The following is a 13,500-nucleotide window of genomic DNA, read 5'->3' as shown; positions in this document are numbered from 1 at the left end:
GTGAGAAGGATCAGGAAACAGTATTGGTTCCCCAGGTGTCTGTGGCCCCAAGACTAGGAATGGCACAGGGTCCAAACTAGAGTATAGAACAGCGGGCGGGAGGCAAGGGGTGGGGGGTGGGGTGGAAGGGTGAATGAGGCTTAGGGAGTCCCGGCGTGGAGCGCTGCGCTATAGACTTACCCCAAGAGGCCTGAGGATAGTAGTCCATATTTTATTTTTAATATGCAGTATGAAGGAAGCCAGATAGCTCCCAGGCTAATGCTTTTAAAGAAGGTTGTCAGTCTGAATGGCTTAGAAATGCTGCATTATATTTTATCATACCTAATTCTGGACTAAGTACCCATAATCTAGAGAATAAGTAACACAGAAAACAATGGTACCTAAAAGAACTTTGAAAGAGATGATTTCAGAATGTTCTTTCCCTTTAATCTGTTCATGATATTGTAACCAGAAACTGAAAAGCAGAGGTGCTGAGGGCATGATGGGACAAGAGCTAAAGCAAGGATGGAGCCACCCAGTCTCACAGAGGGGAATAGTCTTTCTCAGAGAAAAACAGGCTTAACTCATAGATCAGAAAGTACAGGATTTAAGACTAATGAAGCCTACCTCTTAGGTCTCCCACCCAAGCAGGTTGTCCCCTTTTGCCTGCCCCCACTCATTCAACTATCTGCTAGTAGCAGCTTATATTTTGTAAACTTTGGCCCTGCAATGCTGCAAATTCATATGAACTTTCCAGGTCTAGGAGTTATGAAGTGTCAGCTCCCATGGTAGCTAGCTATTATTGGAGGCATATGGATACAAAAACTAGAAGCCCCCATTAGAGATGAACAAATACATTATGCAAAATAATGTAAAAATCTAAAATAGTCACCTTGGGGCTGAGGAGATTGCTCAGTGGTTATGAACACTGGTTGCTCTTATAGAGGACCCAGGTTTGAGTCACAGGACCCACATGATGGCTAACACCTGTCTGTAATTCCACTTTCAGGGGAATTCAATGCCCTCCTCTGATCTCCACTGGCATTGCATGACACAGGTGCACTTACATAATGCAGGCAATACACTCATACATATAAAATAAAAACAATAAATAAAATACAAAATAAAATAGTCACCTTGAGAAATCAGTAAATATATAAAAGAAGCCAAAATTAAAAACAATCACCTTTAAAAACAGGCAAATATTTCATGCAATATCAAAACTCAAAATAGTCCCCTTTAGAAACACATCAATATCATTTAAACAATCTCTAAACTCAAAATTTCACCGTCAATTTCTGGTATTAACTTCTTAGACATAAAATGAAGTGACCTTATTACTAGATGGTAGAGACTGTTTTGCAACTTCTGGGTTTTTTATTTCAATGATTCCATCAAGTGTCCAATAAGGTGAAAAACAAAAAGGAAAAAGAAATTTAAGAAGATTGGGATATATGACTGTGTGTCAGTGAATTTCCAGCTTACCATGAGCTCCTAGGCCTTACACATAGCAATAAGTTTCTAGGTGCCACCATTTTGATTTATGCCATGTGGTCAGATTAACCAAGATGGCAGTAAGGTCACATAAATATTGCCATTTTGAAGATGTCACTAACCTAGATGGACGTCAAGCCATAAGGCTATTCCATAACCATAAGGTTACCACTCAAGATGGTGACAAAGCCACATTGCTAAATATTGCCTGTGGTAAACCTGGATCCAAGATAATGTGAACTCACCAAGATTGGGCTCTGTGGGATCAAAGCAGATCACAAATTAAATGTAAATGTAGATGGCCATTCCCTTTTTCTTTTAGAAAAGAATCCAATTAGGTTAGAGACTGATATAGCAGGAGAAATTACCCTCATGTATATAGATTCCAATTAACAAACCAAAGTATTTCATGGTAACAAATCAAGGAATAGCATTCATGTTTCTTACCATCATTGTAATTGTGAATGCCAAGCGATGTCCTCTGGATCTCCTCATTCCTAGATAAAATCTGTTGCTTGAAAACAAACAATGAAGGAAGCAGAAGAAATGGGGAGCTGTGTGCAGCACACACAGTTGGGCAGTTTCTCTCAGAGCACATGTCCCATTACAGCATGGTGTGTGACTCTCCATGTTCATTGAAATTTAAATCCCTTAGATCCAGTTTAAAAGGTAGTTGCATTTAAAAGTCATATGTTCTCCCTCATTTGTGGATCCTAGCACCAAATTCTTTTATAGTCCATGCTCTTCTAATAAGATGATGCTGTACAGCAGTCTCTTCTGTGTGAAATAACTACCATCATCTCGAATTCAGCTGTGCCTGCTTGCTAAACATTGTCACAATTGGGCTTGTTGACAATTGTGCTCCTTCATTAAAGGAGGGGCAAGCAGGGTCAGTGGACCCTCACCAGAGTATCCAGCCACTTTTCCTACCTAGTTTGGCCTTAATCACACATGGATTTGCAGAGGACTAAATTATTATAACCTGGGGAAGGCTAGGAATAGAAGGCTTGATCCATGCTGGGTAAAGTCTTTCCAGTGTGCCTACCCTCAGGTTACTCATAAACCTCAGCAACCCTTGTCATCTCTGTAAGTAATCTCAGTAAATTCATTACTTCTCCAGGAAAACTTTAATCAAACATTGTTTGACACTAGCACCTTAAAAAGGGATAAACATTGCTTAGTATCCCCAGGAAAAGAATTCTCACAACAGATGGAAAATTTATTTGTTACTATTATTATGTTTCATAATTGTTTAAAAAAATGAGAATGTAAAAGATGTTAACAGGATGTGGGAATGGAGATAGTTTCTAGAATAGAAAAAATAAGAAAGCCTAAGAAAGCGATGAGGGTCTGTGTAGGTTTGCTATGATATATAAAGATGAGTCTAAAATAATACACACATAATCTTAAAATTTCTAAGGTTATAGTTTAGTCAACTAATTTAAAGAACAAAATATATGTCTAGTCAAGGTTTATCTGAAAATGTTTGGTTTTTGCCCAAGCTTTATCTACATAGCACATGGTAATTAAAAGTGCCAGACTGGAGGAACTAACCTTCTTGGATGTCTAACACATATTTTAAGACCTGTACTAATCTGTTCCAAAGCTCAAATATATCAAAAGTATTTGGGAGCTCTTATCTACTCCCTAAAAGATTTTAGGGTTACCTCTTCAGAAGGATGAATTTTAGGGTAGCAAAACCCCATTAAAAAGAAAAGAATAAAGACAAAGAAAGAAAAGAAAGAAAGAGTACACAAAATTATCAGAAAAAAGCAATGGGGAGATATGGTAGGTGTTGGAGGGGAGGGAGTGGGCATGGATTTGATCAAAACACCTTATATGCATGCATGAAATTCTCAATAAATTTTTTTCAAATTATTTATTTAATAACCACATGATTAAAAGAAGCATTTCATTACAGCATTAGCATATTCAATAATTTTCAGAGCAAAGATGCATCTCTTTCAAAAGGGGCTGTAAAATTTTAGGTTCACAGTTGAATTAGTACAGTTATAAAACATCAAACTCAGTATAAACCCTATAAGACATAAAATTGAATGAGGTTTGAACCTTTAAAAAAAGATCTCAGTTTCATTTAAAAAAATACTATTTCCTACAGAAAGATTCATTTTTAACGCTATTAACACTTAGATGTTTGCACATGCATCTCTAATCTCTATGTATCTGATTATTACTAGTCACAGTCAGTTACACTTGCATCCTTGACACCTGAGTATGGGTAGAAAATCATCAGGTAGATTTCAATGGTAATTTTTTTCACCTCTACTAATTAACATGATGAAAATGTTTATGCTTCTTCCTCAAATATAACTCATTTTTTTATTTGTTGATTTTTTTGTGTATTTCATACAGAACATCCCAAACAATCTTATTCATTTATATAACAACTACCCAAATGTCAGCCTCCCATAGCCTCCCTACCCCCCACTGGAGCCCATATACTCTGTCATCCCTGTTATTGTCCACTGTGTTGTCGGTGCCCCCAGCCATTCCCCAGTGCTTGTCCATCTGCTGAATCTAGTCAGCCTGTCTAGAATTCCTTGTTTTAGGAAGATCAGCTCTTCCTCATCTAGCAGCAATCAGTTTTCAATATTCCTTTAGATAAGATTGGGATCTTCTGTTAATTTTCCCAGGTCTATGCTGGATTACTCTCTGGGAGTCTCTTGGGCCACCCTGGCCAACAACTCAAAGGAAGGTATATCCTGTCTGCCACTATTTCTTGTTATGTAGCCTTTAGTTATATACATGGATCCTTAAAAAATTATATTGACCCCCTTAATCTTTGGTTATACTTTCCTTTTGGGTGTTTAAGACCCTAAAATTGGCTCAGATAAGCCAATTTATTTTTACTCTTAAAGTCTTTTGAGGATCTGTTCCTCAGAGGTCACATGGGCTTGGGAGGAGCCCCTGGCTCCTTTCTTTTACCAGTTCCATCTATGTGAAGATAACTCAAAGGTCCCGCTCAACCATGGCTGTCTTCACTTGGAAGCATGGAGGAAATGTTTCCTCTGTGTTGACCCTCCTCTTTGTAGACTGGACACTGATTCAAGTCCATTTGATGGGGTCTCCATGGCCTTCTTGATCAGGAGGACAGGTAATTCACCACTGTTACAGGACATTTTGAGAGATGCTCATAGTCCCCTGAAGCTTAGTCAACCTAGGAGAGCAAGGAGCAAAAACTGTCCTTTATGTCCCACTGACCAAATTAGTATAGGCCTCGAAGTATGTCTGTTAAATATCCAAGAAAATTAGTTCCACCAGTCTGGTATTTTTAATTATCACATGCCATTTAGAAAAAGCTTGGGCAAAGACCAAACATTCTCCGATAAGCCTTGCTAAGACATCTATTATATTCCTTGAACTAGTTGTATGTGTAATTTTTCAATAGGTTGTTTGATTAATATGGTTCCCTCTGATTTTTTTTAACTAGCTAGGCATTATTTATCTCTCACATTGTCTAACCCCTCCACCATGGTTTCCCCTTTTAAAGTACCCTCCTTTTTCCCATTTCTGCCTTAATAATACACTTCTCTTATGGTCCCACCTCCCTTGAGCTGCTTCTTTCTCTTTATCCCCTAGGTTCTTTGTATAATCTTGCCCCCCCCCTTAAAATAATCCCATTTTTACCCACATCTCCCTTGTTGATGCCTATTTCATACTGTTCTTCTCTTTCAGATTCTTTCCTTTCCTTTGCCTCCTTGGTTCCTTTTCATTATCTTGGTTCCTGTAGTTATTCTGGATACATACTCACTTGTAAGGATTTGGTGCTAAGATCCACATATGAGGGAGAACATATGTCATTGTTTTTTCCTGAGTCTGTGTTACTTCACTTAGTCCGTCCATTTACCTGCAAATTTCATGATTTCATCTTTCTTTACTGCTGAGTAAAACTCTATCATATAGATGAACCACATTTTCATTATCCACTCTTCAATTGAGGGACACTTAAAAGAGCATCAACAAACATGGATGTACAAGTTGCTTTTGGACCATATGATTTAACCAGAGCTTGGAGCCCGCCATTATGAGCCAGGACCTGGGGGCAAACCCTCCTAAGCCTTTCTGACTGTTCTCCTTACCCAGAGACCTAATCCAGACTCCCAGGTTGTTGGCAAGAACCACTATGTAGAGTAGAAAAGTCAAGGTGTTTTAGCCTTCTTTTTTTTTCTCAGAGGCCTAAATTACCTCTGAATGACCTCAAAAGCAAGGTAAGAAGCCCTAAAGTAAGACAGATAAAGGAGGTTACCAAATTTTCTTCCAAATTCCCCAGTACTGATAAAATAATAATAATGATAATAATAATAATAGTAATAATAATCAATCCCTAAACATAGCCACCCCCAAATTAATTTTCTTCAATTTTGGAGTCTTGCCAGAGTTGCCAAGATGATTTGTGGGAGAATAAGATTTCCCTCTCCCCACAGAGAGTTCTTAGTCTCATCCACGAAAGGATTTAGGAATGAACTCAAATGGAATCTTTAGAACCATTTTATTAGAATTTAAGGAAAATTCCTCAGGATAGACAAGCTGTAAATCCCAGCAGCTACCTTGAGGAGGAGGAGGGGAGAAGAAAGAACAGGTTTAGAGCTGGCATGGAGGTCATGGTGGACCAGCAGCTAAATGTCAGGAAGAGGAAGAAAACTTTAGAGAGAAAGTAAAGAAACCCAAGATGTGGCAGCCCAAAGTGTTAGGGACAACATGCTTAGGAAAGAGGAAAACAGGAGAAAAGTAGAGTTTACACATTTCTGAAGAATTCAGAAAAGGAGTCCAGGCTTATAGTGACTTCATGTTTGTGACTGGATCCATAAGCACTGTGCTAATGGACAGACATTCCCAGGCTTCACCATCTCATTAATGCACTATGTATTCCAACAGACCATCTCTTTAGCATAACTTAAGGTAAACCTACCTACCACATAGTGGTCCTGAGCAGGTGACTGACCTGGAAAAACTGGAAAATTAAGGTTTCAACCATGACCATATGTATATATATATATATCTTATGGGGTTTCTTGCTACTCTAACAATTTGTTTTTGAGACAGTGTCTCCCCTGGAACTCCCTATGTAGGCTAGGCTGGCCTTGATTCGGAGATCTGCCTGGCTCAGCCTTCCAAGTGTTGGGATTAAAGTGTGAGTACCACCGTATCTGACCTGAACCTAATATCTTAAAAAAATCAAATTTACTTGATTTTTGGGTAGAGAATAGGATCATGACATTAAGAAATGAATGAAGCTTCTTAGGCCAATGCCGTGATGGATTGCAGTGAGAGCCTAGAACTGAGTGTAAACAATGCAGTGAGCTTATTTGAATGGTTGAATGTTCCTACTGAAGACAAATGAACCAAGGAAAAGAGTCAGTGCTTCCTGACAACCAGTATTGACCTCATTCAGGAAGGTTCAAAGTCTTAAGGCTCTTGTGGTCCAATTGACCTCATTGTGTTAAAAAGAAACACTATCTTAGCTGTATGCCTCTTTCTATGTGTAAGCTTCTGCTATCCTGAATCCCTGTCAGATCCTTTGGTGGATCTCACCTCTTCACCCTCTCATCATATTTCATTGGTACTCAAATTTGAAATTTCCTGATATCAATTTGTAGCAGTTATAGTAGTAAAAATCTTCAAACTCAAGAAGTTGAGGTTTACATTTATAAATATATCAGTTCTTTGGTTTTCTTACTAGACAAGTTGACAAGTGACAAGTGTTCTCCTTGTACTGAACTAATTCCAAAATCAAATTAGTCTATAAATGAGTTCGACGTTCTCATGCTCTAAAAGAAAAGCAAATGCTGCATTCACAAAGTGCAAGCCGCTCATCAGCTCAAATTAACTGTCCATCAAACAGTGATGTTTGGATGAGTTCAAGAGTTTCTCTGCCTAGTCAAAATGTCTTAAACTATGATCTGATTAAAAAGAAAAGTCTAGTGAATATAATCTGCAGCAGATTTCCCTCATTGTTCTCACCCAGATAACATCAAGGGCAGAATTTGCTGTCAGAGAGAAATCATATGCTGACTTATAGCCACATTAAACACTTTGCGGACATAAAACATGTAGCAAACTGGCTCAGAGATATCCATTTTTAAACAGCTGACATTAATGATGTATATATAGAGAGGAAAAAGCTGTATTTTGCCCATCTCAGTATACTATATTTTCTGATGAAAAAATAAAGTGCCTCAAAATGCCTTTTAAGAAAAATAGCCCCTTTGGAGTATGAGGTGCTCTGAAAATGATATCTCTTTATGCAAGAGCCTATGTACCATAAGGCAAAGTGCAATTATGTAGCAAGAACATATTTTTGCAACTAAACATCCAAAAATATAACCTCATATGTTACTGTAGGAAGGCTGATTAATTAGCTATGATGCAGGATGCTACTAGTATGCTTAGAATATACAATGAAAAATCCAAGTGTAGAAAAAGCAAAGCAGTAGGATTTTCAGCAGCAAAAATATTAATTCTCTACTGTTTCATAAACCAAGCATTAAGGAACAAGCTGAGATAATGTCTGAGAATGTTCTGGAAAATACGGTGGTAATATCAAATTTTTCCAATGTACCTGAAATCCATCAAAATCAACAAATTTAAGATTAGCTATAATTACAGTAATCAATATGGCATTTGAACACTGTTTTCTAGACTACTTACACAATACTTCAGAACATAAACCACCCCCCCAATATATGTGTGGGAAACAATACAAAATTGACTATGGAGATTTTAAAATTAAATAACTATTTATCTAAATCTATGCAATTAGTTTTGGTAGAAGTATTTCAAGTGTTGCTCTTATTATCTACACTATCAACACTATTTGAGTTAGGTATAGAATTCAAAGTTTCTTATATGACAACTTTAGTTTGTTAAATAGAAAACTGAAAATACCTTAATGCCTTAACACAAGTATAGTTCTTAATGACTTTGTATTTTGTGTTTTATTCCTAGATTCCCTATTCTATCTTGTGTGAGATGACATGCCTTGTGTATCTCAGGAAAAAGGGGCTTGGAGAAATCTTCAGAGGAAGGATGTTTGGTGTTCTCTATCATGCTCTGCCCTAGTCCCTTGAGACAGGGAACTGAACCTAGGCTGGAGTCCACCAACCCCAGTGGTCCCCATTTCTTCCTTCACACAGCACTACGGCTTCAAGTGCAGGCTATCATACCCTGCATTTTATGTGCATTCTGGGGATTTGAGCACAGATTCCAGACTTCATTTACAAGCCTAGAAGAGCTTGAGGAGGTATGTAACATTAAGGATAAAGTACTGCTGGCCCATTGTTTAATGGTATGTTTTCATATATGAAATTAGTAAATCCATAAATTGGAGACTTTGAACTTTACATCCTAAGCATCAGTCTCAAATGACTAAATGTAATATTATATTAGAGTTCAGAAATTCTTAACAAATCTTTTTTTTAAGATCATTGACTTCTTACTATTAGTTCTGAAAAGAAAATATTCAAAATGAACTATTGTCAATTTGGGATATTAATGCTTTACCTTGAAGGACCACAGAATGGAACAAGGATGAAGTAAAAAAATAAGAAAAAGAATAGATCAACCTTATTCAGGAAGGTTTTGATTGTTAGAGCTAAATTGAATGCAATCAGGCATTCTACTTCATTATTATTTTGAAAAATGAAAACCAAACATCATTGCTAAATAATACTTATGAAAAGTAAAGTAAAACTAAAAAGACTCTTAGTTGTGAAAATTTTTAAATTATAGAGTTAATTAGCAAAATAATTTCATGATGTTAAGTGGAAGGTAACACAATAAAAATAAATCTCAATTGGAGAACAATAAGCTAGATCAAAATACTTTTAAAACTAACAATTACAATAAAAATTTAAGAAATTTTTATAGGACATTTAAAAGAGAATAACATAATAAATATATGGTAATAAAAAAGCAAGTTTGTAAGAGTATCAGCTAAAAGAAAAATCCCAACCATGTTTTTGAAAAAGTCTAAAGTCAATACCCTTGAAGAAAAATTTTAAATGCTGTGTCACTTGTAGAATCTTGACTCAGACCATGTTCCCCAGTGAGAGTATTTTAAAAAAACAATTCCGAGTCTACTGTGCATCATTTTTTAAAGTGCACTAAAGCTCATCATCAAGTCAAAGCATCTGTAGAAGTTGCATGTGCTTATCTACCCTGGGTACATGAAGAAAAGATTTTATAATGATTAGTTAACATGTTCAAATAACACACTTGAGGACCTGGCCATTAGCACTAGTGTCCATCACTATAACACTTGTTCCCTCCTCACAGTCACATCTCTACATTTACATACTTCCTGAACTCACATTTAAATAAGACTTGCCACCAAGTATTTATAATTTCATCCCCTACAGAACATTTCTTAAAACCCTTCCATTCAGGAAGTACCTCTGTAATTTAAGGACCTATATTTTATTTACAATAATAAAAAGATCAGTGATTTTGACTTATGCTGCAGAACACATAATTAAAAACCATTGTTAGGACATTGAATCAAGAATCCTTTATACCAAAATTCTAAATTATGGGAATGTTTTGAAATGCGTTTTTTTATTGGCTACTTCACAGTTTGTTTTCTTATAAGCCAGGCTTATAAATCTGGTTATTCTATCAACATATCCCATGAAACAAGCTAAAATTAAAGTGAGTCATCTGTGGTATTGAAAGAAGAGCTACTCTATTACCATTCCCTTTTTCAGAGCATCAGGAAAAAAATTCCTGATCAGAGATTTTGGTATGTGGGCTGACAAGGGAGTCAGCTAGTTAAGACTCTTTTTTTTTTTTTTTTTGGAAAATGTTGTATGGATTTGTGGCCATTCAACTCTATGTGATCTTAGCCACTCATCAAAACTGTTGCATACCTCCTGATTTCTTGCGTCTATTAGTGAGGAAATTCTTTAGCAAAGCAGTTAGTTGGTCCCATCCAGACTGTCTATGAATAAAGCTTTGGCAATGATTTAGTCAACCCTTGTATTCAGTCCCCTAGAAACCATTATGCCAGTTAATGAATGCAAACACTGATTAAAGGACAGAAGTAAATTGTGAGCAAATACTTCTCCAGGTGGTAGAATACTGGTATTCCTGACAATGAACATAGAAAGTGTTCTAAAAGAGAAACCTTAGGCTTCTTGCATGGTCACCACTGTATGGCAGGTTTCCTGGAAGGCTGTGTCTCACAACCCCTGACCCCCACAGAAAGACTGGCCCCTCTGATATGACTCAATCTCAATCATAGAGCACTCCTTGGACCAGAGTCCTGCATGACTGATTCTCCCTGTAACAGTGAAACCGACCATGCTTCTGCGTGAGATAATGCAACCTCAGTTCCAAACCCCTTCCCCCTCCTGAAGGGAGAAAAATATAAAAAACCCTGAGAATGTAAGGGAGGGTGCATGTTCCCCAAGATCAGGGGCTATGAGGTTGTGCCATCTCCTATGGTCCTAGGGCCATGGTATGGGGGAATGCCCTATCAGGTTTATACTCTAATAAGACTGCTTTCTCTGTAAAGCTTGGTTTTCTGTCCCCTTTCCTGCTTTCCATTTCCTTACAGTGGCCAGCCTGTCCTAATCCCACCATATTTTCCTCTTACTGTCTGGGGAAAAAAAAGAAGACTTAAAAGCACCAATTAAAAAAAAAACCATGATATCTGTTTAAGGTAGGAAATAAGTCTTGTTCTATGAAGAACTTAAGATTTATGTACTGAACAAAAACACAAACTTGCCTTCTTTGAGTTTATGTCTTACTGTCCTGGGAAAAAAAAGAAGACTTAAAAGCACCAATTAAAAAAAAATACATGATATCTGTTTAAGGTAGGAAATAAGTCTTGTTCTATGAAGAACTTAAGATTTATATACTGGAACAAAAACACAAACTTGCCTTCTTTGAGTTTATGTGAGTTTTTTAGAGGTAAATTATAGCCTTTAAGCTGTAACTTTAAAACATTTACCTTTGTTAGTTTCAAGTAATTCTATGTTACTTGAGGACTGATTTACATTTTAATTGATAAATACTGTTCTAGTATCTTTCTTTCTCAGTTGATGCATATACTCATTCTCTCCCAGGTGGGATGAACAAGTTTCGTACTTTTCATAGACTTACTTTGAAATCAGCAATCACTGAATTTTCTTGATAGAGAACTGAGTATTAACACATAGAATATTAAGTAGTTCTTCTTTAAGCTTTAAAAGTAGAAACAAGACACTAAGTTACCTGTGCTGCTGGGTAGGGCCCTATCCCTTTTCGCTCTAGTCCATCCAAGAACCTTCCTTTATTTATCAGGACCCTATACTGACTACACCACTGAGTAGGGCCCTATACTTTTTCCTACATAGGTGGCCCAATACCCCAAATGACTTTCCTAAGAACTAACACTAACCATTGGGCAAGATCACCAGGTAGTTTCAACTTATAAGCCCCCATTGGGTAAGAAACCCAAGCAGGCCCTAGGATCGATACCATCTGACCCAGAAACCTCTTCAGGTGCCCAGTCCCTGTAACTACTCTGGACAAAAAACCGCCCCCATAGAACCCTTCTAGTCAGGACAACAGGGCAAGCTGCTCATCTTGGCACCCCACCTCAGGACTCCCTCTGCCCAGCCAAGTAGCCAAACATAATACGCCCCTCAGGCCTGTCCCCTTTGGACTCACCTAAACTGAGAATCCACCTCCCTACTTCAGGACTCTGGCCCAAGGAGCTAAAGACTCATATCAAAAGACACAATCAAAAACCTAATTCCAGATGCTCAGGTTCCATTACAAAAACACAAGCAATATGAGAAATCAAGACATTTTGTCAGTCCCAAAGATTGTCAGCCCCATATTATCCATCCCCAGTGAGAAAAACTTAGGCAAAACTCAAGACATAGGATTCAAAATAACAATTATAAGCATGTCCAACAAGTTCAAGGGATTCAGAGAGAACACAAATACTTGAGCAAAGTTAAAAAGGAAAGAAATAAACTAGTAACTGAAGTCCAAGAAAACATAAATGGGTAAACAAATTAATGAGGACAATTCAGGCTATGAAAATTTAATTCAAAAAATAGAAATACTGAAAAAAATCCTGAAATGAAGCTGGAAACAGAAAGTCAATAAGCCTAGTAAAAAACTCAGTGGAAAGCTTTGGCTGTCATTTAATCAATCTTAAATTTCCCTGTCCTTTGCATAGATTCAACATTTCTCTGTCTTTTACATAGATCCAACAGAATAGATCATGTAAAAGACAGAACATAAGGGCCTGCTAACAGATAAAGGAACTGGATCATTAATCAAAGAAAATGATAACCTTTTTTTTTTAAACTCAAAAATGGAACATCCAGGAGTACTGGGACCCATGAAAAGACTAAATCTACTAATTATGGGCACAGAAGAATGCCAGGACAAAGGCTTAGAATATACCTTGAATAAAATCATAGAAGGCATTTTCTCAAATTTAAGTAAAGAGATGTTCCTTCAGGTGTAAGAGGCACTCTGAACCCTAATAGTACCAGAAAAGAGATGCTCCATACCACATTGTAGTATGAAAAACTAAATAGACAGAACAAAGGAAAGGAATTGAAAGCTGCAAGAGAAAAGGCACAAATTACTATAGAGTCAGACACATTAGAATAATACCTGATTTTTAATGAAAACATTAAAAGCCAGAAGAGCAAGCATCTTCAACAAATGGTAAAATGGGATGTCTAAATGTGTAAGAATAAAACTAGGACTTTATCTTTCATCCTGACTAAAAATCAATTCCAAACTGGTGAAAGACCTCAACGTAAAACCAGACACTATGAACCTGCTAGAAGAAAAGGTAGGGAGTGTGCTACCACACACAAGTTTAGGAAAGAACCTAATGAGTAGAATTATCTTTTCAAGAAGGAGGGTCAATTGACAAGCAGAACCTCATCAACAAAACAAACTTCAATAAAAATAGGCTATAAATTTGAAAAGAGAATTTTCAAAAGAGAAACTATGGATGACTAAGAAACATTTTTAAAAGTCTTTGGTGTCGGGCTG

Source organism: Nannospalax galili, unplaced genomic scaffold, assembly GCF_000622305.1.
Source record: "Nannospalax galili isolate Female #2095 unplaced genomic scaffold, S.galili_v1.0 scaffold87, whole genome shotgun sequence".
In the NCBI taxonomy this organism is placed as follows: domain Eukaryota; kingdom Metazoa; phylum Chordata; class Mammalia; order Rodentia; family Spalacidae; genus Nannospalax; species Nannospalax galili.
The sequence above is the reverse complement of the archived record's forward strand: the minus strand, read 5'-3'. Positions refer to the sequence as shown.